At 36.4% G+C, this 25,466-nt stretch overlaps 1 long non-coding RNA gene across 1 annotated transcript in view; it reads left to right on the top strand.

Annotated features, from left to right (window-relative positions):
* Window positions 1-207: 207 nt before the first annotated feature.
* The window catches only part of LOC103106320 (uncharacterized), a 40,167-nt gene continuing 14,908 nt past the window's right edge, over window positions 208-25,466 (top strand). The window contains exons 1-2 of the long non-coding RNA XR_469821.2: window positions 208-325; window positions 9,484-9,575. This is a non-coding gene — a long non-coding RNA (uncharacterized LOC103106320). The remainder of the gene's footprint in view (window positions 326-9,483; window positions 9,576-25,466) is intronic.

The following is a 25,466-nucleotide window of genomic DNA, read 5'->3' as shown; positions in this document are numbered from 1 at the left end:
CTTTTGATCCTTTTTAAAAAAAACTTTATTAAAGAAAAAGACAACCGGAAATTCACTAACTTTGTAAACGGTGAATCAAATTCGATTCAATCCCTCCTAGGTGTGGGATTGGTTCTTATACAGACCAATCCCGTGCCCAGAAGTAGGCATGGTCCCACCCCCAGCACAGGACTGGTTCATTCAAGACCAATCTCGCGCCAGGAAGTAGTAGGGAGGGACCCCTGAGGCACTCTGGGGGATGCAGTTTCCTCAACCATCGCACCCCCTCCCCCCACTTCAAAGCCACAGGATCTATTGAACTGAATTGATCATACTGGCTTCCGAAGTAGGTTTCCTTTTCCAGCACCGGTAGCATCTGGCTGTCTCATATTGCTCTGGACTGTATGAAGTATTATATTATGATTTCTCTTTTGAATTTCTTGATTAGTATTCGATATGATTTATTTATTGAATCACTACTGGAGTATATATGGTGGAGCTGGTCTCCTTTATAGTCTTTTAGGACACCATTTTGACCAGAATTCACCAATGCTCACGTTTTAAAAGCTCTCACTTTTGAGCAGCAACTAGAAAAAATAAAATAAAATAAAGGCGAGAGAGAGTCGAGTCAAGTCTCTAATAAAAGCATACTGGATTGAATTGGATTGGCCTGCCTTTCAACTAAGCAGTATAACTGTCCTCTGTGGATTTACATGAGAGAAGGAAGAAAAAGTCATTTCCTTAGTCTGGTTGAGAAATGAATCAGATGTAAATTTAAAAGAGAATATAATAATGAAAGCTAATGTAATTCTGTAGTGAAGGATGATGACATGGGAAAGAGGATTTCTTCACTGGAGCCCAAAGTATGTCTTTCAATGGAAAGCCTTTGTGGTCTACACTGTGGCATTTTGAAATCATTCTCAGAGCTATATAAAAAAATGTTCTTTGGTGTCTGGAAGAAAAAGGAAACACTAAAAATGGTTGATTTTTTTTTCACTTGTTAAGAAAAATACTTCATAATAAGCAGATTTGATTTGTATTTTAATCTTTATAAAATAATAACTGATCTTATAAAATATTTATAAGGAAGTGGAAGAGACTTGTTAAGGAAACATCTGACCTTTTAGTTTTACTATTTGAGACTTTTTTCTCACTTTAATTAGAGGCATCTTCCAACAAGTTTCTAAAGCTTTGTTTGTTTTTTAATTTTTTTAATTCTTACCTTCCACTTTAGAATCAATACTATGTATTGGTTCCAAGGCAGAAGAGTGGATAAGGGCTTGGCAATGAGGATGAAGTGACTTGCCCAGGGTCCCACAGCTAGGAAGTGTGGACCTCTCCTCTCTCAGCCTAGCTCTCAATCCAATGAGCCACCCAGCTGTGCCCTACAGGTTTTATTTTTAACAGCTAGAAATGACTGAAAATGAGAATGAGCTATTTTGATAGGTAACAAGTTGTCTGTCACTGAGGGTATTTGAGTAGAATCTAGAGGAGCACTTGGTGATGTTATAGGAGGAATTGAACCATAATCAGGAAGCTTGACTATATATATGGAAATATATCTGGACATGTATATAATTAGAGAAATATGTATGTATTTGGAAATATGTGTATACATGTGTGTGTATGTATATATTTGGGTGTATCTCCCTTCCTTCTTCCCTCCTTTCTTTCTTCCTTCCTTCCTTCTTATTTTCTTCCTTCCTATTTTCTCTTCCCTTTCCTTCCCTCCCCTTCCCTACCTTCCCCTTCCCTCCCCTCCTCTTCTTTCTTTCTCTCTCTCTTTCTTTCTTCTTTCTTTCTTTCTTTCTTTCTTTCTTTCTTTCTTTCTTTCTTTCTTTCTTTCTTTCTTTCTTTCTTTCTTTCTTTCTTTCTTTCTTTCTTTCTTTCTTTCTTTCTTTCTTTCTTTCTTTCTCTCTCTCTCTCTGTCCCTTTCTCTCTATCTCTCTCCCCCTCCATCCCTCCCTCACCTCTCCCCACTTGTCTCTCTCTATGCTTCCACCCTCTTTCTACACACACACATACACACACGCACAGCACACACACATTTACTTTATGCACCCCAGAGGAAAAATATTGCCTGTCCCTAGGGCTGTAATGGTGTTTGACTGACATTTTTCCTTTTTTTTTTAATTTTAAGTTAATTTATTTAATTAATTAATTTTGAATAATTTTCCATGGTTACATGATTCTTGTTTTTTCCCTACCCTCCTCCCACCCCCCTCTCATAGCCAATGAACAATTCCACTGGGTTTTACATGTGTTATTGATCAAGACCTATTTCCATATTATTACTGTTTGTACTAGAGTGATCATTCAAAGTCAACATCCCCAATCATATACTCATGAAACTATGTGATCAAGCAAATGCTTTTTTTCTGTGTTTCTATTCCACAGTTCTTCCTCTGGATGTGGATAGCATTCTTTCTCATAATTCCCTCAGAATTGTCCTGGATCGTTGCATTGCTGCTAGCAGAGAAGTCCATTACATTTGACTGTGCCACAATGTATCAGTTTCTGTGTACAATGTTCTTCTGGCTCTGTTCCTTTCACTCTGCATCACTTCCTGGAGGTCTTTCCAGTCCCCTTGGAATTCCTCCAGTTCATTATTTCTTTTAGCACAATAATGTTCCATCACCATCAGATACCACAATTTGTTCAGCTGTTCCTCAATCAATGGACATCCCCTCATTTTCCAATTTTTTGCCACCACAAAGCACAGCTATAAATACTTTTGTACAAGTAATTTTTTCTTATCTCATTGGGGTACAAACCCAGCAGTGCTATGGCTGGATCAAAGGGTAGACAGTCTTTTAGTGCCTTTGGGCATAGTTCCAAACTGCCCTCTAGAATGTTTGGATCAATTCACAACTCCACCAGCAATGAATTAATGTCCCCTCTTTGCCACATCCCCTCCAGCATTCATTACTTTCCTTTGCTGTCATGTTAGCCAATCTGCTAGGTGTGAGGTGATACCTCAGAGTTCTTTTGATTTGCATCTCTCTGATTATAAGAGATTTAGAACACTTTTTCATGTGCTTATTAATAGTTTTGATTTCTTTATCTGAAAACTGCCTATTCCTATCCCTTACCCATTGGGGAATGGCTTGATTTTTTGTACAATTGATTTGCCTCCTTATAAATCTGAGTAATTCAACCTTTGTCAGAGTGTTTTGTTATAAAGATCCCCTCCCCCCCAATTTGTTGCTTCCCTTCTAATTCTGGTTATATTGGTTTTGTTTGTACAGAAAATTTTAATTTAATGTAATCAAAATTATTCATTGTACATTTTGTAATATGTGTCTTGCTTGGTCTTGAACTCTTTCCTTTCCCCTAGATCTGACAGGTGTACTATTCTATGTTCACCTAATTTACTTATAGTTTCCTTCTTTATTCACCCATTCTGAATTTATCTTGGTGTAGGGTGTGAGATATTGATCTGAACCTAATCTCTCCCATACTGTTTTCCAATTTTCCCAGCAGTTTTTATCAAATAGTAGGTTTTTGTCCCCAAAACTGGGTGACTGACGTTTCTTATGTTAGTCAAGGATCATCTTCCATCACATCTTCAAAATAATACTAGCTGAGCATTACTTTGCAATGTGATCAAATACTGCAAAGAAGGTTCCCCATGGTTGCCATTTTCTACAGGCTTGTCTTAGTACTTTAAAGCTGTTTTGGGTTAAAACTGTTCAGAAAGCAGGAAGTTAGAATAGGGATGTAGAGTTTTGCTTGAACCAAAGGGCTGCATGATATACCTTAAGAGAGTTTGCCAATAGCTCTCTATCATTTAACCTAGAGATAGGTTTGAGATCCCTAGGTTAAATGATGCTTACAGCCAGGTACATAAAGTCTCAAGATAAACATGTACTAGGGCAGATAAAGCAGCCCAAGAAATAACAACTTGATTTGTGTGTCTTTTCCCCTACATTTTTCCAAGAGGGTGTGTTGAGGCGAGGCATCCTCAGGAATATATGCATTTTCCACTATGAGAAAATCATGTCAGGGGTATTCTGAGATGCGTTATTTTGGAAATAGAACTGTGGCCAGATCAGGACATATGGTTTCTAGTTCCATTTTCAAATAATCCTAATCCAAATCCTATCATTCACTGTTTAACTTTATGATAAACAATGACACCAACTCTTAAGCCTTCATGAACTCTTCTGTAAAACGGAGATACTAATCCTTCAACTGTTTGGCAGACTGCTGGACCACATGATCTTTTAAGAGCCTTTCTAGCTCTAAAATTTATGACTCTAGAAAACATTGTATCTTAAAATTACTATTCTGATTTTCTTACTATTTTTTATTTTTATCACTTTCATTTCCAAAAATTCTTTTTTTTACAAAGCAAGCTATCTTGAAGAACTATTTAAAGAAAAAATGTTCAATATAATCAACTAATACATTAACTCAGTGTGGCAATGCATTCTACACCCATAGTCTTCCTGCTTCTAGAAAGAAGGGAGTATGGTACATTTTTGCAATTTTTCTCCAGGGTCATACTGTTTAGTCCATATTCGTACACAGTGTTCTGTTTCAAAAAATTTTTTTTTATTATCAACATTTACAGTGTTGTAATCATTACACACACACACACACTGTTATTCTGGTTCTACTTCTTCACTCTGAATTTTCATCTAGCTTCATTTTAACCTTGGTGTTCAGAATAACTCAACATTTAAATTTATGATTTTATAGAAATATGCAGATTCAATCATTTATAGCTAATATGAAGAAGTCAAATGTGATTGTTTTTATGAAAATGTTTTAAGATCATGGGAATTGTTTCATCCTTTATAAATCTCAAGTATAATCATTACTTCCAAAAGAAGTTCACTGCTAATTGATTAGCTTAAAGTGACTTAGAACAAGTTAATTCATTTCCTTGAGCATTTGGTCCTTTATAATAATATTTGAATTACTTCATAGGCTTGTTATAAAGCAAGTACTTTATAGAGTATAATGTATACATTTAAATATCCGAGTTATTATTATTGCTATTATTATTTTGTTATATTTTTAAATGAAATAAGCATTTATTGAGTGCTTAACTTTTGTCGGGAATTGCACTTGTGCCTGGGGAGAACAAAGAAGAAATAAAACTCTTCTTGCCCTCAAGACACTTACAGTTTACTGGAAAAACTAGCATATAAACAAAGAAGTATGTACAAAATATATAGAGAATAACCATAGAAAATTCACCAACAACTAGGAAAATCAGGAAAGATCTCCTATAAGAGGAAATAGCTTAGCTGAGTATTGAGGGAAAACTCTGTTGGTTTTTTTACATATATATATATATATATATATATATATATATATATATATATATAGTTTGAAATATCCATTAGGCAGTTGGAATTGTGTGACTAGAACTCAAGCAAGTGACTTGCACTTGATATAGAGATCTAGGAGTCATCTGTGTAGAGATGATCAAGAAAATTATAGGAACTGATGAGGTAATCAAGAGAAAGAGTTTAGAGGAAGAAGTGAAGAGGGACTAGGACAGATCCTTGGGGTAGACCTATAGTTAGGGGTTAGGTGGAAGATGTGGGAAAAGATAATATTGGACTCATTGAGAAAAGGCCAGTTATAGCCCTTGGGACAGGGCGCCATTTTTGATACTTTCTGTGAGGCCAATAATAATGGTTTTTTTTCCACCTTTGTAGGCCACCCTTTTAATGAGAGTGTTGGGAGGAGGGAACATTTTCCAGTAGAAATAATAGTTTTTTTTCCTACATTCATACTCTTTTAGGTCTTCCTTTAATGAGCAAGAGCATGTGTTTGTAAGATAGGTACTTAAGATTCTAATCCATGTTCATGAAATAGAGCAAAACAAATTGATCTAGATGGAGTTCAAATTCATGACAGTAGTGCCTTCATTAGAATCATTATACACAGACTTTCAAAATTGGAAGAGACCTCAGAGGTCATCTACTCCACCCCTTCTTGAGTGCTAAAGTCATCTCAGGTGACAGCAAACTCACTACCCTTTAGAATAGTCCAGTTTACTTTGTATAGCTCTACTACTGAAATTGTTTTTCTTCATAGTAATCAGAAATCTGCCTTTTAATGATTTCCATCCATCAGTCCTCCTTCTGCCCTTGGCAATAAAATCAAAGAAATCATTTTTTTCTTCTTTATGCCAGTTTTTTTTCCAAATATAAGAAGATTATTTTACATGTCCTAACTCTTTGCCACCCCAGGCTAAATATCCACACTTCCTTTAATGGCTCCCCTTATGGCATCTCCCAATCTCCTACCATCTCCCAACTCTCAGAAGGGATAATAATAGTACATACCTTCCAGACTGTTATGAGGATCAAATGAAATAATAAATTGCAAAGTACTTAGCGCAGTGCCTGACACATATAAAGTGCTATATAAATGTTAGCTCTTATTATTAGTCTTGCTTGTCATCCTCTAGGTTAATTCCTCCTTGCCAGTGAACTTATACTAGTATTATCTAACTTTATGTAGTGTTTTAAGGTTTACAAAGTAAGGAAGGGATAATAATTATACCAATTTTACAGATGAGGAAACTGAGGCTGAAAAATTGAATGTTCTGGATCGTATACATCAAGTAAGAGGCAAAGTCAGGATTCAGTTCAGATCTTCCTGACTCCAAGTCCAGCATTCTATTTATTATGCCACCCAGCTTTCGGAAATATATCTTCCAGAGCTTAATATAATGCCCCTGTAGCAGAAACACCAGGTCCCTAATTCTGGAATATTTCTTTTAATGCAGCCTAAGATCACTTTAGCTTTGTTGGATAACCCATCACACGCCTGTCTTATATTGAGCTTGTTGTCCTCTCAATCCCCAACCCTTTTGTCTTATGCGATTGATTTTTAAAAATTTTTTAAAAAATACTTTTGCATTTTAAAATTCATCTTATTAGCCTGGACCTATGCTTCAAGGCCCTGAGATCTTATGAGTATGGGTATTTATTCATGAAGCTAACTAGATTACAATATTTTAATAATGAGATCATATTCTCAATCACATTAAGTCAGCCTTACTATAATACAATTTTTGAACGAACGTTTTTGCTGTTGCTATTGTTGATTCCTGTGATTTTCAGTGTAGGGAGTTCCGAGTATGAAAACTCTCTTCCCCATGGCAATGATGGCAATTTATAGTTTTATAGTTTTCCAAAGGCACTGATCATGACTTATCCATGGTCATGAAGCACAGTTGTAGTTATGCTTAAGCAGATTAAATTAAGCTGATTAAATACACACTTTATTTCTGGTGAATTAGTAGATCCTGACACTTTCAGTATTTACATCTATATTTTTTGTGAGTTTATATTGGCAATCTATTTTTCTACTTCTGGATGGGTTTTGAATAGAATTCCCTTATTTTATTCAAAGAAAAAACCATTAAAGATTCTACTAAAAGGACTGAGCCACTTGCTTGGATTTTCATAGTAATGTAGGTAGAAATCCAATTTGAAAGCTAATGGAATTGTTTTCATTAGTCTGAAACAATGTTTATAGTACTTAACCTGGTAGGCACTTTGGTTCAATATAAACCAGAATTTATTTTCTGAAGGTCAAATGAGTTTGGAGTGAAAGATGTACTACAAGACTTTTTTCTGAGATCTTTACTGCCAGCCCAGCTTCCCACCAGCACCCCTCTTGGAAACCAGCTGTATGTTGACCAGTGGTCAAATAAAAGAATGCAGTGGCAGCCTCTGTATCCACTGATTCAATTACTTGTGGTTAACAGCAGGTGTTCACCTATATCTGAGGTTTCAACCATCCATAGGGAGTCTTGGATCCTATCCCCCAAGGGCTCTCCTGTGGTCTGAATGTGGAAAATATTTAAGTAACCAATTTTCATCTGGAACTGTACTCCCAACTTTGTAAGCAACTAGTTATGTGTCTTTGGGTATCTGATGAGTTGTTTGGGGTGAAAATATTCACCCTCTAGTTGACAACTTTCTAGTGACGAATCCTGTAATAAATCCTTCAATAATACATGAACAACTCAGTGGCATAAGTGATAAAACTCTGGGCCTCGAATCAAGAAAACTTGCATTCAGATCCAGCCTCAGACACAAGCTGTGTGATCCTGGGCAAGTCATTTAACCCTGCTTGCCTCTGTTTTTTCATCTGTAAAAATGAACTTGAGAAGAAAATGACAAAGTATTTCAGTATCTTTGCCAGGAAAATGGATCCAGGAAGAGCCAAATATTGCTGAAACAAACGAATAACCCCCCAAATGGGAATAATAATAGCTCCTATCTCCCAGGGTTGTTGTAAGGATCAAATGAGAGAATCATTATAAAGCATGTAGCCCAGCATCTGGCACCTTGTAAGTGCTATATAAAATTAGCTATACTATTAAAATAATTATATATTTTATTATTATATGTTATATACTATAATCATATTATAAATTTATATTATATAAAATAATTATATCTTTATATAGTATATATTATAATTATATTTTGTATATATAAACATACTATATATTATATATAAATACATTATATTATTTATAATGTAATATATTAAATACAAATTAGCTAAATATTAAATATGTACTATAAACATTAAATAATTATATTGAAACAATTTATATATTATTAATATTGTTAATATATAAAAATGTATAAATATCTATATATATAATTATATATAAAACATATAATGTTTAGTTATATGTTATTAATCTATGTGATATATAATATATGAATAAAATTATAATAAAGTTAATATGTTATTATAGGAGTATAAGATATACTATATTAATAATAATATATTTAATAATACTATTTATAAGAATGAAAAATGTCTTAGCCCATTTTACTAATAACAAAGATGACAATAAAAGCAAAAATAAAGCAACAAACATTTATTGAGTACCTCCTAGATATTCTGCACTGGGCCAGGTGCTGTTGGGCGTGAAAAGATGAACCTATCTGGTTTTGTGGGCTTATCACACTGCCATGTTTTGATTGTTTCTGGACTTATTTTCTGGGTCAGCAGCTTCCGTATATGACTTGTCTTCAGAATGGTTCTAAAAATATTCAGGCACAACTCAGCAGTAAGTGTGGTTTTAAACCTGTCATTCTTCTTTGGGCATCCAAGCTTTGTATCTGGTGTCTGAACCTAAACCCTGGCTGTGGGAACATACTTGACTCAACAAGAGTCCATTATTGCTACAAATAATTAACGAGATGCTCTTTAAAAAAATCCAAACATTTCTCAAAGCTGTCTCTCTAGGCTAGTCACCTTGTGTCTGCTGGTGCAAGTCTGAGAGCCCCTGCAGTGTTCATCCTTTTATGTACCCTTTGAAATGCAGCACAGGAATTGGAATGCTGAAACAGTCAGATGGCCTTTGCTGACACTCCTCTTACATCTCCTGTTACCAGATTCAGAATGTGTGAATGAGGCTTTATGAAAAGGGGAAAAAAAGACCTTAGAGGCTAAATCTTGGCAGGTTTCTCAGGTTAGGATTATTTTTTATGCTTTTATTTTTAGGGGGAAATGAAGTTCCTTCCGATACCTGGGAAGCTGTAATGCCAGAGTATTGGTTAATGGGCAATTGAAGCAGCTTTGGTATAATGGATGAGGTAGGTGCAAGACTCAGGGGTTCAAATCCACCTCCCCCTTCCCTGCAAGTCAATTAACCTCTCTGGGCCTCCATTTCCTAAATTGTAAAATGAGAAGGCTGGACTCACTGGCCTCGGAGGTTCCATTCTAGCTCTAAATCCACAATCACTTTAGATTATGCAATAACCTCTAGTTTCCTAATGGGATCTCAAGTGTCATGTGGTGAGGAATACATGCTGTTTGTCCTCAGAAGGTTGAATTAGAAATCACAGGTAGAAATGACAATTTAAGGTGGGAAGGAAGGCATATATATATATATATATATATATATATATATATATATATATATATTTAATTTCCCCCCAGAAGTACAATATTAAAAAAAATTTTAAGTCTAAATAACAAATTTCCACATAATTTTCCCAAAGTTACATGATTCATATTGTCTTCCTCCCTTCTTTCCCTCTCCTGAAACTGAAAAGCAATTCAATCTGGGTTATACATCAATTACCACTCAAAACCTGTTTCCATTTTATTCATTTTTATAAATGAATAATCTTAGAAAACTAAAACCCCAAATCATATAGTCAGATAAACAAGTGATAAATCATATGATTCCATCTGCATTCAGACTACAACATTTCTTTCTCTGGAGATGGATAGCATTCTTTGTCATAAATTCCTCAGAATTGTCCTGAATCATTGTATTGCTGTTAGTAGCAAACTACATCGCATTTGATCATGCCACAATATTGCAGTTACTGTGTATAACATATATATTTATTTAATGACAGCTATTGCCATTCAGAATGGTTGGATCAGTTCACAACTCCACCAGCAATGCATTAGTGTTCCAATTTTGCCACATCCCCTCCAGCATTCATTACTTTCCTTTGCTGTCAAGTTGGTCAATCTGCTAGGTGTGAGGTGATACCTCAGAGTTCTTTTGATTTGCATCTCTTTGATTCTAAGAGATTTAGAACATTTTTTCAGGTGTTAATTAATAGTTTTGATTTCTTTATCTGAAAATTGCCTTGCCCATTTAGCAATTGGGGAATGGATTGATTTTTTTGTTCAATTAATTTAGCTCTTTGTAAATCTGAGTAATTAGACCTTTGTCAGAGATTTTTGTTATGAAGATTTCCCCCCAATTTGTTGCTTCCCTTCTAATTTTGGTTGCACTGGTTGTGTTTATACAAAACCTTTTTAATTTAATGTAATCAAAATTATTGATTTTACATTTTGTAATTTTTTCTAACTCTTGCTTGGTCTTAATATCTTTCCTTTCCCAAAGATCTGATAATTATAGTATTCAGTGTTCATCTAATTTACTATAGTTTCCTTATTTATATTCACATCATTCAGCCATTCTAAGTTTATCTTGCTGTAGGGTGTGAGATGTTGATCCAAACCCAATCTCTCCCACACTGTTTTCCAATTTTCCCAGCAGTTTTTTTTTTATCAAATAGTGGATTTTTGTCCCAAAAGCTGGGATCTTGGGATTTATCATAGACTGTCTTGCTGAAGTCACTTACCCTGAATCTATTCCACTGAACCTCCTTTCTCTCTCTTAGCCAGTACCATATTGTTTTGATATCTACTGCTTTATAGTACAGTTTGAGATCTGGTAGTGCTAGGTCCCCTTCCTTCATATTTTTTTTTCACTATTTCCTTGAATATCCTTGATCTATTGTTCTTCCAAATGAACTTTGTTAAGTTTTTTTCCAAATTAAGTAAAAAGGTTTTTTTTTAGTTCAATGGGTATGGCACTAAATAAGTAAATTAGTTTGGGTAGGATTGTCATTTTTATTATGTTAGCTCATTCTACCTATGAGCAATTAATGATTTTCCAATTATTTAGATCTAGTTTTAATTGTGAGGAAAGCGTTTTATATTTGTGCTCATATAGTTCCTGTGTTTGACTGGGCAGATAGATTCCTAGTATTTTATATTGTCTAGGATGATTTTAAATGGAATTTCTCTTTCTAATTCTTGCTACTGAGATGTCTTGGAGATATATAGAAATGCTAATGACTTATGTGGGTTTATTTTGTGTCCTGCAACTTTGCTAACGTTGTTAATTATTTCCACTAGCTTTATAGTTGATTCTCTAAGATTCTTTAAGTAGACCATCATATCATCTGCAAAGAGTGATAGCTTGGTCTCCTCACTGCCTATTTCAATACCTTCAATTTCTTTTTCTTCTCTAATCGCTACTACTAGTGTTTCTAGTACAATGTTAAATAATAGAGGTGATAATGGGCATTTTTGTTTCACTTCTGATCTTATTGGGAAGGCTTCTAGTTTATCCCCATTACAGATGATGTTTGCTGATGGTTTTAGATATATATTGTTTATTATTTTTAGGAAAGGCCCTTCTATTCCTATGCATTTAGTGTTGTATTTTGTCAAAGACTTTTTCTGCATCTATTGAGATAATCATGTGATTTTTGTTGGTTTGCTTATTAATATGGTCAATTATGTGGATGGTTTTCCTAATACTGAACCATCCTTGCATTCCGGATATAAATCCCACCTGTTCATAATGAATAACCCTCATGGATCAGTTGTTGGAGTCTTTTTGCTAGTATTCTATTTAAGATTTTTGCATCTATGTTCATTAGGGAGATTGATCTATAGTTTTCTTTTTCTGTTTTTGACCTGCCTGGCTTTAGAATCAATACCTTATCTGTGTCATAAAAAGAATTTGATAGAACTCCTTCTTTGCTTATTCTGTCATATAATTTGTATAATATTGGGATTAGTTGTTCTTTGAATATTTGATAGAATTCATTTGTGAATCCATCTGGTCCTAGGGATTTTTTCTTAGGAAGTTCTTTGATGACTTGTTTAATTTCTGTTTCTGATATGGGGTTATTTAAGTACTTTATTTCTTCTTCTGTTAATCTAGGCAATTTATAATTTTGTAAATATTCATCCATATCACCTAGATTGCCATATTTACTGCCATATAATTGGGCAAAATAGTTTTTAATGATTGCTTTAATTTCCTCTTCATTAGAGGTGAGGTCTCCCTTTTCATCTTTGATACTGTTAATTTGGTTTTCTTCTTTCTTCTTTTTCTTTTTTTGTTAAATTGACCAATACTTTGTCTATTTTATTTTTTTTTCAAAGTACCAGCTTCTAGTTTTATTTATTAAATCAATAGTTCTTTGACTTTTGATTTTATTAATCTCTCCTTTAATTTTTAAAATCTCTAATTTATTTTTCATCTGAAGATTTTTAACTTGTTCACTTTCTAGTTTTTTAGTTTGTATGCACAATTCATTGACCTCTGCCCTCCCTACTTTGTTGATATATGAACTCAAGGATATAAATTTCCCCCTGAGTACTGCTTTGGCTACATCCCATAGATTTTGAAAGGATGTCTCATCATTGTCATTTTCTTAAATGAAATTATTAATTGTTTCTATGATTTGTTCTTTGACCAATTTTGGACCATTGTATTATTTAATTTTCAATTAATTTGAGTGGTTAAATAATTAAATAATACATATTTACATCTTGGCATTTCATCTTATACAGTTTGTCACTGTTCCCTCTAAGTATACTTCTTCTAGCTACCCAGGTGATAATAGCATTTTTTAAGAGTTACCAATATACTCTTTTCATGTAGGGATAAATATTATTTTAACTTATTGGGTCCCTTGAAAAAAGTTTTTTCCCCTTTCCTAATTACATTTTGATGATTCTCTTGAGTTCTGTGTTTGGGCATCAAATTTTCTGTTCAATTCTTTTCTTTATGAATGCTTGGAAGTCTTCTATTTTACTAAATGACCATACTTTTCCCTGCAAGAATATAGTCAGCTTTTCTGGGTAGTTGATTTTTGGTTGTAGATTTAGTTACCCTCTTGCTTTCCAGAATATCATATTCCATGCCTTTCGGTTCTTCAGTGTAGATACAACCAGATCCAGTGTTATCCTAACTGCAGTTCCATGGTATCTGAATGACTTCTTCTTAGAAGCTTGTAATATTTTTTCCTTAGTCTGGTAGTTCTTGAATTTGACTATAACATTTCTGGGTGTTGTCAGTTGAGGATTAAGTACAGGAGGTGATCTGTGCATTCTTTCAATCTCTGCTTTTCCCTCTTGTTCTAGAATATTAGGGCAGTTTTTTGGATAATTTCCTGTAGTATGATATTCAGGTTTTTTCTTTTGTCATAATCTTCCAGGAGACCAATGATGCTTAAGTTGTCTCTCCTGGACCTGCTTTCTAAATCTTCCATTTGTGGAGGAGGTGTTTCATATTTTTCTGATTTTTTTTTTATATAGTTTCCTGCTGCCTAGTGAAGTCATTTGCTTCTAGTTTTTGGATTCTTGTTTTTAAAGACTTAATTTCATCCCTGGCTCCTTGGTCATCCTTCTCTTTCTAATCTTTCATCTCTGCCTCATTTTCAAGCTGATTAATTTTGGCTCTCAAGACACTATTTTCTGTTTCCAGATGATTTATTTTACATTTTAAGTTCTTTTCCCAGTTGTCTTCAGCCTCTTTTAATTGTCTTTTGAATTGTATTTTGAGTTCTTCAAAAGCCTGTTTCCAATTTGCTGGAGTTTCTGTGTTTTTGCTTGGTGTTCCTTGATCCTCCTCTCTTTCATTTGCTCTTTGTTAATTCCCTGTATAGAAACCGTTGATTATAATTTCTTTTTTCTTTTTCTGTCATTTACTCATATTTCTCCCTTCTTTGCCCCCTGTTGTTGCTTGTACTTTTGCTCTTCTGGTTATGTGCTGGATCTGTGGGTTTGGGCTGTTCTATCCTGAAGGGCCTTCTTCTCTGTTCTGCTGATTGATCAGGTTATCAGATCTTCCCAAGCTGTCACCAGAAGCTGAAAAGGAGCTGGTCTTCCCACACTGTTGTCAAGGTTGTTGTCTGTAGTTTGTTGCAGCTTTTGCCCTTGGGGTCTAGTCAGCAAGGCTCTCAGATCAGTCTGTGGGGGAGGGGTGTTGGAGCTTGAGCTTCCCTGCCCTCTGAAGGCTTCTTATCTGTCTTATTGATGAGATCGAGCCTGGGCGGAGGAGTTGATCTGCAAAGCTGGATGTACCCTGAGGCCAAAACCTCTAGAAGTGGAGGGAGGGGCAAGATCAAGTGTCTTGGTTGCTGCCTCCTCTGAGCTTTTCCTCCAGCTGTCTCTACAGGGCTTGTGTTCTACTGCCTGGGCATGGCACAGCTTTGTGGCAAGGTATTCCCTCCAGACTAGCAGCCTTGCCCACCCAGAGATTCTGGCCACCGCTGGGCTGGAGGCTCAGCACTGTAGATGGGGGAGGGGTCCTGGGACCTTCCTTTTTCCTTCCCCTTAAACTACATGTGTTCTAGAGTTCAGGTTTTTTTTTGGGGGGGGGTATACCTTTTAAGTTGGGTCCAGTGTTCCCTAGCTCTGTCCTGTTGTTAGATTTGGTTTTCAGTCTCTTCAAACATTATGTTTTTGATTGATGAGGAAGGGATTTCAGAGGTCTGAGCTGTTGCTGTCTCTAAGCTGCCATCTTGACTCTGCCCTCCAAGAAAGCACCAATTGCCTTTTTAAGGAGAGAGGAACTTAGGAAAAACTTTTGTTTCCTTCTGAAACATTTTGGATACATTCAAATCAATAGTAATCATTGGGAATGTAAATAGAATTTAGAAATACTGCATTTTAGAGTTCAAAAGAAAATGACCTAGAACACCAGTCTTAATTGATTTGTGTGCTTATCAGATCTCCCCTACTGAACTTTAATTACCCAGAAGGCAAGAACATTGCCATTTTCATTGTTGAATATCCAACTGTGATTCCCCTTCCTTTGGATGATTTTTTGTTTTTGTTTTTTAATCAGACCTGTGATTTTATTGGTGTATGGGAACTTATGGGGAAGAAACTCCCTGTACAAGATCAGTACCTGATATGCACTTACAGTTTTAAAGAGTATAGGAAGTGGAAAGTTTAAGTAACTTGCCCAGGGTGGTATATCCAGTCAAAGGCAAGACTTGAACCCAAATATTCCTTGACTTTGAATCTGGCTGTCAGTATACTACACCATACTGTCTCTCTGTACCTTGGCTCCAGTTGATTAAAGGGTACAGGGGAAACAAAAGAATTAAGTTGAAATCAACAGTTAGAACCCTCGCATAATTTCAGTGGGCTTCATGGCTCCTAAATCTTTATACTACTGGCATTGTGAAATTACAATACAAAATGATGTGACAACTAGAAACCAAAGAGATGTCTATCCATTAAGGAATGGCTAAATGAGCTATAGTATTTGATTTTTTTTTAAACCCTTACCTTCCGTCTTGGAGTCAATACTGTGTATTGGCTCCAAGGCAGAAGAGTGGTAAGGGCTAGGCAATGGGGGTCAAGTGACTTGCCCAGGTTCACACAGCTAAGAAGTGGCTGAGGCCGGATTTGAACCTAGGATCTCCCATCTGTAGGCCTGGTTCTCAATCCACTGAGCTACCCAGCTGCCCCCTATAGTATATGATTTTAATGGAGTATTATTATAACATAAGAAATGAAGAATAAGATAATCACATAAAAAAATCTGGAAATACTTATATGAAGTGATGCAAAGTGAAATGAGCAGAACCAGGAGAACATTGTGCTTAATAATAATGATAATGTCCATGATCAACTATGAATGACAACTACAATGAACAGTGCAAGGATCCAAGACAACTCCAAAGGAATCTTGACCAAAAAAAAAATGGCTATCCACCTCCATAGAAGGAACTGATGGAGTCTTTTTTTAATTTGAAAAATTTTATTTAATTAATTGATATAGAATATTTTTTAATGTTTACATGATTTATGTTCTTTCCCTCTCCTCCTCCTACCCCCTCCCATAGCCAATGAATAATTCCATTGGGTTTTACATGTGTCATTGATTTAGACCTATTTCCATATTATTAATATGTGCATTAGAGTGATCGTTTAGATTCTATGTCCCCAATCATATCCCCATTAATCCATGCGACCAAACAATTGTTTTTCGTCTGTGTTTCTACTCCCAGAAATGATGGATTCTAAAAACAGATTTAAGCATAGCATTCCTCACTTTATTTCCTTCATGAATTTTTCTCTAGCAAAAGTGATATATGTCTTCTTTCACAACATGATAAACATGGAAATTTATATTATATGATAACACATGTACAACCTATATCCTATGACATGTCACCTCTGGAAGGGGGCTAGTGAGGGTAGAAGAGGACATCAATCCAAAACACCAGAAAATTATCATCAAAATTGTAACTATGTATGAGCTGGAAGAAATATTTTAGAACATGATATGGCAGCTCAGGCCAAGTGATATTCCTATAGCCATGTAGAATCTAAAGGAGACTTGTAGACAGCCCTTCTCACACATGTATAACATGTAGGAAGAACATAGAATTGGGGATCAAATCTTAGTTCAGACATTTACCAGCTCTAAGACCATGCATAAATAAGTTTCTGGCCTCAGTTTCCATGTCTAAAAAATAAGGGTATACTATTTAGGTCATAAAAGGCAGCATGGCATAATGGAGGGAGAGTAGGCTTTGGATTCAAGAAGACTTGGGTTTGGGTCTCACCTCTGATAAATTCTGGTTCTGTGGGGGGCAGCTGGGTAGCTCAGTGGATTGAGAGCCAGGCCTAGAGATGGGAGGTCCTAGGTTCAAATCTGGACTCAGACACTTCCCAGCTATGTGACCCTGGGCAAGTCACTTGACCCCCACTGCCTAGCCCTTACCACTCTTCTGCCTTGGAACCAATACACAGTATTGACTCCAAGGTGGAAGGTAAGGGTTAAAAAAAAAATTCTGGCTCTGTGAACCAAGAGGAATCATTTGATCTCTCAGTACCCTAGGGAACCTTCTAAGACAATAAATTGCAGAGAGAGTATTAACTTGTTTTGATGGTCAGAATTTCCTCTTCCAAGATTTCCCTATAACAATGCAATTTCAGGTCTGGTTAAAAAAAAAAAAGTTCAATACTTACTGTTAGGGACAGTTGGAGATTCAGAAATGAAAATGGTAAGGCCTTTGTCCTCCCAAAACTTATAGTTCAATAAAGGAATATGGTGTCTCTTTATTATTGAAGTTACAGCATTTATTTTAAGGAAAGAGCATTAGAAACCTTTAAGGAATTAGTTTAACGTGGAAAAGCTCAATATTCTGAAGAAACTATAGGTTAATTTTCCTTTTTAATGAAAATTCTGATTTGCTAGTGGCAACATTTCTCCCAAGTGCAGCCCAATTTTGTCTAGCCATAGGCCTATGTTTTTTTCCCATTATATTAATTTTTTATAATTTATAATTTCCATTATATTAAACCACATTTGTGGAATGCTTTACAAAATTACAAAAACAAAAGATTATCCTCAGAATAGCCAAATGAGATGGGTAATATAGATGTTATTATTTCTGAGTTACTTGTGAGGAAACTAAGGCTAAGAACTTAAGTGACTTGATTATGGTTACAAAACTAATATGTTAGAGTTGGAGGTTAACCCAAGACTAAAACTCATAGACCAGAGTTTGTTCTCCTGCAACTATTGTTGTTCATTTGTTTCTGTCTTGTCTCATTCTTTGTGACCTCATTTGGGGTTTTCTTTTTTTTTCATAAATATATTTTATTTTTACCAATTACATGTAATAAGAAATTTCCACAGAAGTTTTCTAAAGTTATAGGTTCCAAATTATCTCCCTCCCTCGCTTTTCCCTCACCTCTCAGAGCTGGCAAGGAATTCAGCATATATTATCATGCAAAAAATTTCTTTCCATTTTTGTAAGAGATAATCATATAAAACCAAAACCCATTTGGGTTTTCTTGGCAAAGATCCTGGATTGGTCTGCAATTTTCTTTTCCAGTTCATTTTACATATAAGGAAACTGAGGCAAACAGGGTTAAGGGACTTGCCCAGAGTCATGCGGCCAGTAAGTGGAGCCAGACTTGAAACTCACATTTTCCTGACACTTTATGACACTTTCCTCTAGCCTCTGTACCACCTGAAAGGTTATGAAGGGGATGCAAAACTTTTCTACAAGATTGCCCCAAACTCTTGCCAGAGCTGTGTAATCCTTCCTTCATTCTACAACCGACACTCCTTCTGTTGTACCACACTGTTTTATGTAATGTTCAATTATAGGGTTGAAGATACTTATTCATGTGTCAAGGAATGAATACGTCGGGGAAATGGATTCAGTTATTTCTTTCTATTTAAAAGGATTCAGATGAAAATCTTTTGTAGGGTGGATCCGGCGTTCCCCAGCTCTGTCCTGTTGTTAGATTTGGTTTTCGGTCCCTTCAAACATTATGTTTTTGATTGAATTAGAGGCGGAGGCTAAGGAGTCGTGACCTTTCTTCCCTTCCTCCTTCAGTGGGCCTCAAGGTTGGAAACACACTGAAGAATCATTAAACATGGCCTTCCCGCAAAACATCCTGAGGATATTTAGTCTGTTTTCTCTGGAAGATTTTGACTTATTAAGTTCTAAGATGAAATCCTGGGAATAATGTAACATGATGCTACCTGCACACATACTTGGAACGATAAATTTTAGTTTATGTTGACTACAACTTTCTCAACATTTTTGATGTGTAGAATTTTTTTTTTTTATAAAAGCCCTCACCTTCTGTCTTGGAATCAGTATTGTGTGTTGGTTCTAAGACAGAAGAGTGGCAATGGGGTCAAGTGACTTGCCCAGGGTCACACAGCTAGGACATATCTGAGGTCATATTTGAACCCAGGACCTCCCATCTCTAGTCCTGGCTCTCAATCCACTGAGCCACCTAGCTGCCCCTTATTGTACTTTTACAGATAAAAGGTGAAAGGTTACTGAGGCAGGAGCCATTTCTGAATTGGCCATCTGTGCATAGTCAAACCACAAACTTTTTAGAGCAAAGATTATAAATCAACACTAATTAGAAATAAGAATTAACAATTAAGATACAATAAGCAACTGTAGCAACTGCCACCTGAGCCATTTAAATAAACAATTGTTTTTGAATACTGGCCATGACTGAAAGGACAGACAGACATTGGCAAGGACCTTCATTATTTTCTAATGAATTTTAATTAGTGCAATTCAATCACCACAAGGAGGGGACCCAATAAGAAGAAATTTCTGGAAGCAAACACCTGGTGTCCTTTAAAATCTGAGCGAGGTGACAATAACAGGTAATTTTTATTGAGATTATGACATTTGCAAAATCTTATGGAAGAGCATAAAAATTGCCTCATAACACAAGAAACAGTGGAAGGGAAAGCAAACTTAGAGGAAACAATGTCTCACCCTGGACTCAGTCTATATCCCCCAAAGGCAAAATCATCCTAAAGGTATTTAAGGATAAAATGGGAAGGAAGAAAAAAATTCATGAAAAATGGAAAAGATTTTTCAAGGTTCCATAACCAATGGGCAGCTAAGCTTCTTAATGGATAGAAATCCAAATCTAGAGACAGGAGTTCCAAAGTTCAGATCTAGCTTCAGACACTTCCTGGGTGTATGACCCTGGGCAAGTCACTTAACCTCAATTGCCTAGCCCTTCTGTTCTGCCTTGGAACCGATTCTTAGTTTCGATATTAAGTGAGAAGATAAGGATGAAAAAAACCCCAGTCTATAACAAATTCTTTCCTTCATCAGTTGAAATAGAGCCACTACTTTGGTACTCAATATCCTACATAACACCATATAAGGCAATCAAAATGGCTCTAAATAAAACAAAGAGTATCTGAAATATGTCAAGTGTAAATAGAGGAGGTGACACAGTTCTAGGGCATTGAGGGATTTTTTATCAAGATATCATATTTAGAAATAGTCATAGACATTAACAAAAAGAGATAATAAAGAAAATATAATTACTGACCTACATGACTACTTTCTATTTCTATGGTCATTTTAAAGAATTGATTTATGCAGATATCAATGTGATCTTTGGTAGAGGTATAATGAGGAAATTGGTGAGCTTTCACAAATTATATTCTATAGCAGACTCTATTTAACAATCACAACTGAAAGTTTTAGAGAACAGGAGATTCAGCTGCATTTATTTTTGTTGACTGTAAAACAAAGCCTTTGATTTGAAAGAGAAAACAATGCCTTAAAGAATGTCCTTCAGGAAGGTTTCTCTTCCACATATTGCAAAAATAAACAATTCCTTGAAAGATATAACAAAGGTCATGGAGGACTTAATGATGAAACTAAGGCAAGTGGTGCGTCATTTGTTCCCAAATCATGTGAGGGGAAAGTCCTGGAGCTGACACAAAATGGAAGACTCTAGTTGCAAGGAAAGAAGGAAGTCTTTTTATTAGAGTTGGTGCAGCTATCTCCATAAGTCATTACTTAGGAGTGTCTCCTCCCTAATGCTACGGTCTTCCATCTGATACTGCCTTCCATTTGCACTGTATGTTCTTTCATATTTATATGTCTACAACATCTCTTTTATATGTCTCCCTCTCTGACTCTGTCACTATCCTCACCTCATATCAGGGCTATCACAATAGCCTTCTGGTCTCCCTGACTTCAATCTCTCCCCACTGAAATAGATCTTCTACTCAGTGGTCAAACTGATTTTGCTAAAATGCAGTTCTGACTGTCATCTCCCTCATTATTAGACTCTTGTGGCTCCCTATTACCTTCAGCATCAAATATAAAACCCTCCCTTTGTCCTTTGAAGTCCTTGATGGCCTCTCTTTCTTTCCACTTTTCTTATTCCTTATTCCCCACTCCCACCTGCAATCCCCCGAAATGTGCTGCAAAATGGTGCCACCGTGTTGTTCCTTGCATGAAAATCCCAAGTCTAAGCATTTTCCCTGACTGTACCCCATGTCTGCCATTCTCTTCAACTTCATCTCAACCTCCTAGTTCCTCTAGCTTCCTTCCAGCCTCAGTTTAATTCTCAGCTTCTGTTGGAAGCCTTCCCCAGCCTCTAATCTTACAGTCTTCCTTCTGAAAAAGGTCAGGACAGGATTTCCCTCTGCTCTTTCCCTCCATCTCTCCTCCTCTGTCCCAGCAGTGGCATCTGGCTGTAGAGCGATTCACCCAGGGATCCCAGAGGAATTAGCACATAGTTATAGCCAGGGAGAAAATCATTTAGATACCCCGAAAGAGAAAGGACATGGGGGCACCCCAGTGCCAGAGGTATGACACCTTGGCTGATGCATTCATTCCTTAGATCCGTGCCTCTCCTTATGGACCCTCCCTTCCCACTGATGCTCTGTGGTTTTAAGGAGAAATGTTCCCCGGCTTTATTGGGGGGAAGGAAATGGTTTTTATTAATGTTGTTTTTAAGAAGTCAATATATGTGGGAAGGGCTGGGAGGAGGGGAGGGAAAGAATGTGAATCATGGAATCATGGGAAAATATTCTAAATTAATTCATTAAATAAAATGTTCTAGTCAAAGAAGTCAATAAAGGGCTTTGCCTTATGGTAATTATGCATGACGATTCCCTAGGAAAGGAGGCACACAGGTTGGAGCTATCGTTTTAGGCGTATGGGACCCACCGAGTCTAGAACTTGAGGCAACTGGTCCCCCTCTCCCCCCTAAACCCACGTTTGAGTGGAAATTGTGAAGTGAGTTTGGAGGGACGGCTACCCTAGAATTAGGAAATAAAGCAGCAATTCGGTTAAGAAGAATAGCAATAACCCAGGGATTTGAGCCAGAATCCGAGCCAGAGTCCAAGGATGACTTCAGTGTAAGTCATAGATTCAAGTCTTCCTCTTTCCCACATAGAGGGGCCAGACTGGATGTGGAACAGGGCAAGGTTCAGCCTCCAGATGGGGATGAAGTAGGCCCAGGTGTACATTCTAAAGTAATACAGAGGAAGGAAGCCAAACCATTCTGAAAAGAGCAAGGAGACCTGGCTAGTCTGCTATCTGCCACTATCTATCTGGGTGTTCTGAGAAAGCCACTGGACCTCTCTGGGCCAGCTCTACTCTTCAGTGGGAAATGCTGGGTGGGAGTAGATATTCCCCAAGGTCCCTAATGTTCCATTTTTTTACTTAATAATTCATATATAAGTATAGCTTTATATGTATATATTATAGATATGTTCAGAGTTTGACTTAAGGTTTAAAGGTCACCACATGTACATTTCCTTACTGGGTTTGACTCCTTAGCCATTTATCTAATTAAAAACAGACTCATTAAAGTCAAGTTTGAGGCCACTTTTAAGCACTGCTGCTTATAGAATGAAATAATTTGTTAAAAGATGCCCAAAATTCATCATAATATTTTAATCATTTCTGAAATTAAAATGAAAAACATCTAAACGTGAGTAGGTCCCCTGCCGCCACCCAGGGTAGGAAGTCTAAATTTAATTCAGTTCTGAATGGTTTGGACGAACAGTCATGCAAATCCTTTTGGCATAAACAAGTTTTGATTACAGCCTAAGGAATCATCTGTAACCTCACGCACTGGGAGGTTCCTCCCAAACAGCATAAACTGGGATGCCCTTGGCACCCTAAGTTTGAAATTTGAGATGTGGGGCATTTTCCTTTAAGAACTATTGGATTTAGAATTTACTTCCTCCTCTTACCCAACATTTTACCCAACTTTAAAAAGGCTCATGTGAAAAAGAAAAAAGCTAAACTCTTATAATCAAATAAGAATGTAGACTTGAGACTTTCAGTATTAATTTAGGATGTTTGGAAGGGAATATTGAAGATATCAAGAGGAGATATCAAAGATGTTCAGGAAGGTATCAATCTTGGAAGGGAAGTTATCGAAGATATGAGAGAAAGATGCTGAGATGAATCAGACACAAGGGTGGAATGTTGTGGAGGAGAGAAAATGGGAAAAGTCTGCAGCATTGCTGGAGAAGCCAGGACTGCTGAACTGCTGAACAATCAAGGAGAACATTCTAATTGGAATGGTGACCAGGAAAGACTGTTAAAAGGAACAGACAAGCTGAAAAATCTGGTCTCTTTGCCCTTGAGACAGAAAGGAGGCAAGGCAAAAAGTCTTGCTTTCTGGTTTCTCCCTACACTATTACAGTGACCGAATCTTCAAGACCTGTTGACCAGTTTTCCCAAATCTGAATTCTATTCCACCTCCCCTGCTAATTTAGGAATTGATTTAGGATAAAACTCCACCCCTCTCTCCCCTCAACTTCTTTACCTTTCCCCTTCTCTTAAATAAAACCCTTTCTTAATCTTAGAGAAGTAATTTGTCTGATATACCAAGATACTCACTCTGAACTGATTTCAGTCAGACCAACAGAGGAATCAACTAGGGAGGGGAAGGGAAGACTTGGGAGGAGGGAAAAGGAGGGAGGAAAAAGGAGGAAACAGGAAAGAGGGAGGAGATTGGCAGATCTGATCTGAAATTATCATCTCTCACTTAAATAATCCCCTAATACAAGGGAAGAAATCAAGCCTGGAAGGGGAAATATTGATGGAATATATCAAAGATATCAGGGAAAGTATCAAGTTAAGATATCAAGGATTTCAAGGGAAGATATCAAAAATATTAGGCAAAGTGTCAGGTTTGGAACGGAAGATACAAATTATGAAACATTGGGAATAATTGGTAGGAAATTGGAAAAGCAATAAGCAGTTTATGGTTACCAAGAACTATTATGTACATGTTAAATTGAAATACTATGAGGGGAAAAAAAGATGATGTGAAGATTCAAATAAAATATTTTAATGGTTATTCCTTTGTGGTCTTTGGGTGATAAGGAATTGGAATCAGGAGAGAGGGGTTCTAGTTCTAGTTCTTTAATCAATTCATGGTGAGAAGTTGACTTGGTTATCATTGTACTGCTAACTAGCTCTGCGACCCTGGAAATTTCTTAACTTCTGAGGGTCCTAGTTTGCTAATTTATACCAAGATAAAAGAAGGGCAAAAGCCTTGATGAGATGATCTCTGAGATTCCTTCTACTTCAAAATATTTATGATTTAGGGTACAATTTTACTATTTTAAATACTAATAAAAGTTTACTGTTGCTTCTTTGATCTTGTTTCTTTGATATGGCTCTTTACCTCCACCACTTAGAATTCTTGGCTTCCTTCACAGGTCAATTCAACCACTACCTTCTACTGAAGGCTTTTCCTTAATCCTTCTGGGAGCTAGCATTGCCCCCAGAAATTGCCTTGCACTTTTTTTTGCCTATATTTTCTTTGGATTTGTATGTGTATGGATTATCTCCACCCCCCCCCCCCAATAGACTATAAGATCCTTATTTGTAGGGATCATTTTATTTTTGCCTTTATTCCCTCAGCACTTAGCACACTGTCTTGAAACATGGGGAAAATTTAATAAATGTTTGCTGACTGATTGATAAAGATCTTTTTGGGCCCCTTTCTGATTTCTAGTAGTTCTATGGGTCCATGATAGAGGTTAAGGACCCCCATTTGTTTTTTTTGTTTGTTTGTTTTTAGAAATGTTTATTTAATTAGTTAATTTAGAATATTTTCCCATGGTTACAAGATTCATGTTCTTTCCTCCTCTCCCCCGAACCCCTATAGCTGATATGCAATTCCACTGGGTTTTACATGTGAAAGACCCTCATTTGTGATTGATATTGATGCTGAGTTTTCCATGAACAGCCTACCCCCCAATCATATTATTGCTGCTGTGGGAAAGTTTAAGCTGCTCGATGGTAGCCTTCTTTGTGGAGTGGTTTCAAACAGTTTATTAGAGATGATGAGCAGAATTGCCACACAGGAGCACAGTAGGAATGGCCTGGTAGAGTGGAAAGATGATCGACCTTAGAATCAGAAGTCCCTAAATTTGATTTGATGTTCTGCCATTTTATTCATGCAATCCTATCTCCAAACTTTAGTTTCCTAATACATGAAGTAGGAATAATAATAGTTGCATTACCTCACACAGAAGGTTTTGAGAAGAAAGTATTTTGCGAACTTTAAAGCATGATCATGTGAGATATTAAAGGAAGTTGGGAAAGCAACATTTTGCCAAGGTAATAATAAGCATTCAT

This window comes from Monodelphis domestica, chromosome 7, assembly GCF_027887165.1.
Source record: "Monodelphis domestica isolate mMonDom1 chromosome 7, mMonDom1.pri, whole genome shotgun sequence".
NCBI classification, from domain to species: domain Eukaryota; kingdom Metazoa; phylum Chordata; class Mammalia; order Didelphimorphia; family Didelphidae; genus Monodelphis; species Monodelphis domestica.
Note: the sequence above shows the minus strand (reverse complement) of the source record. Positions and strands in the feature narration are given on the sequence as shown.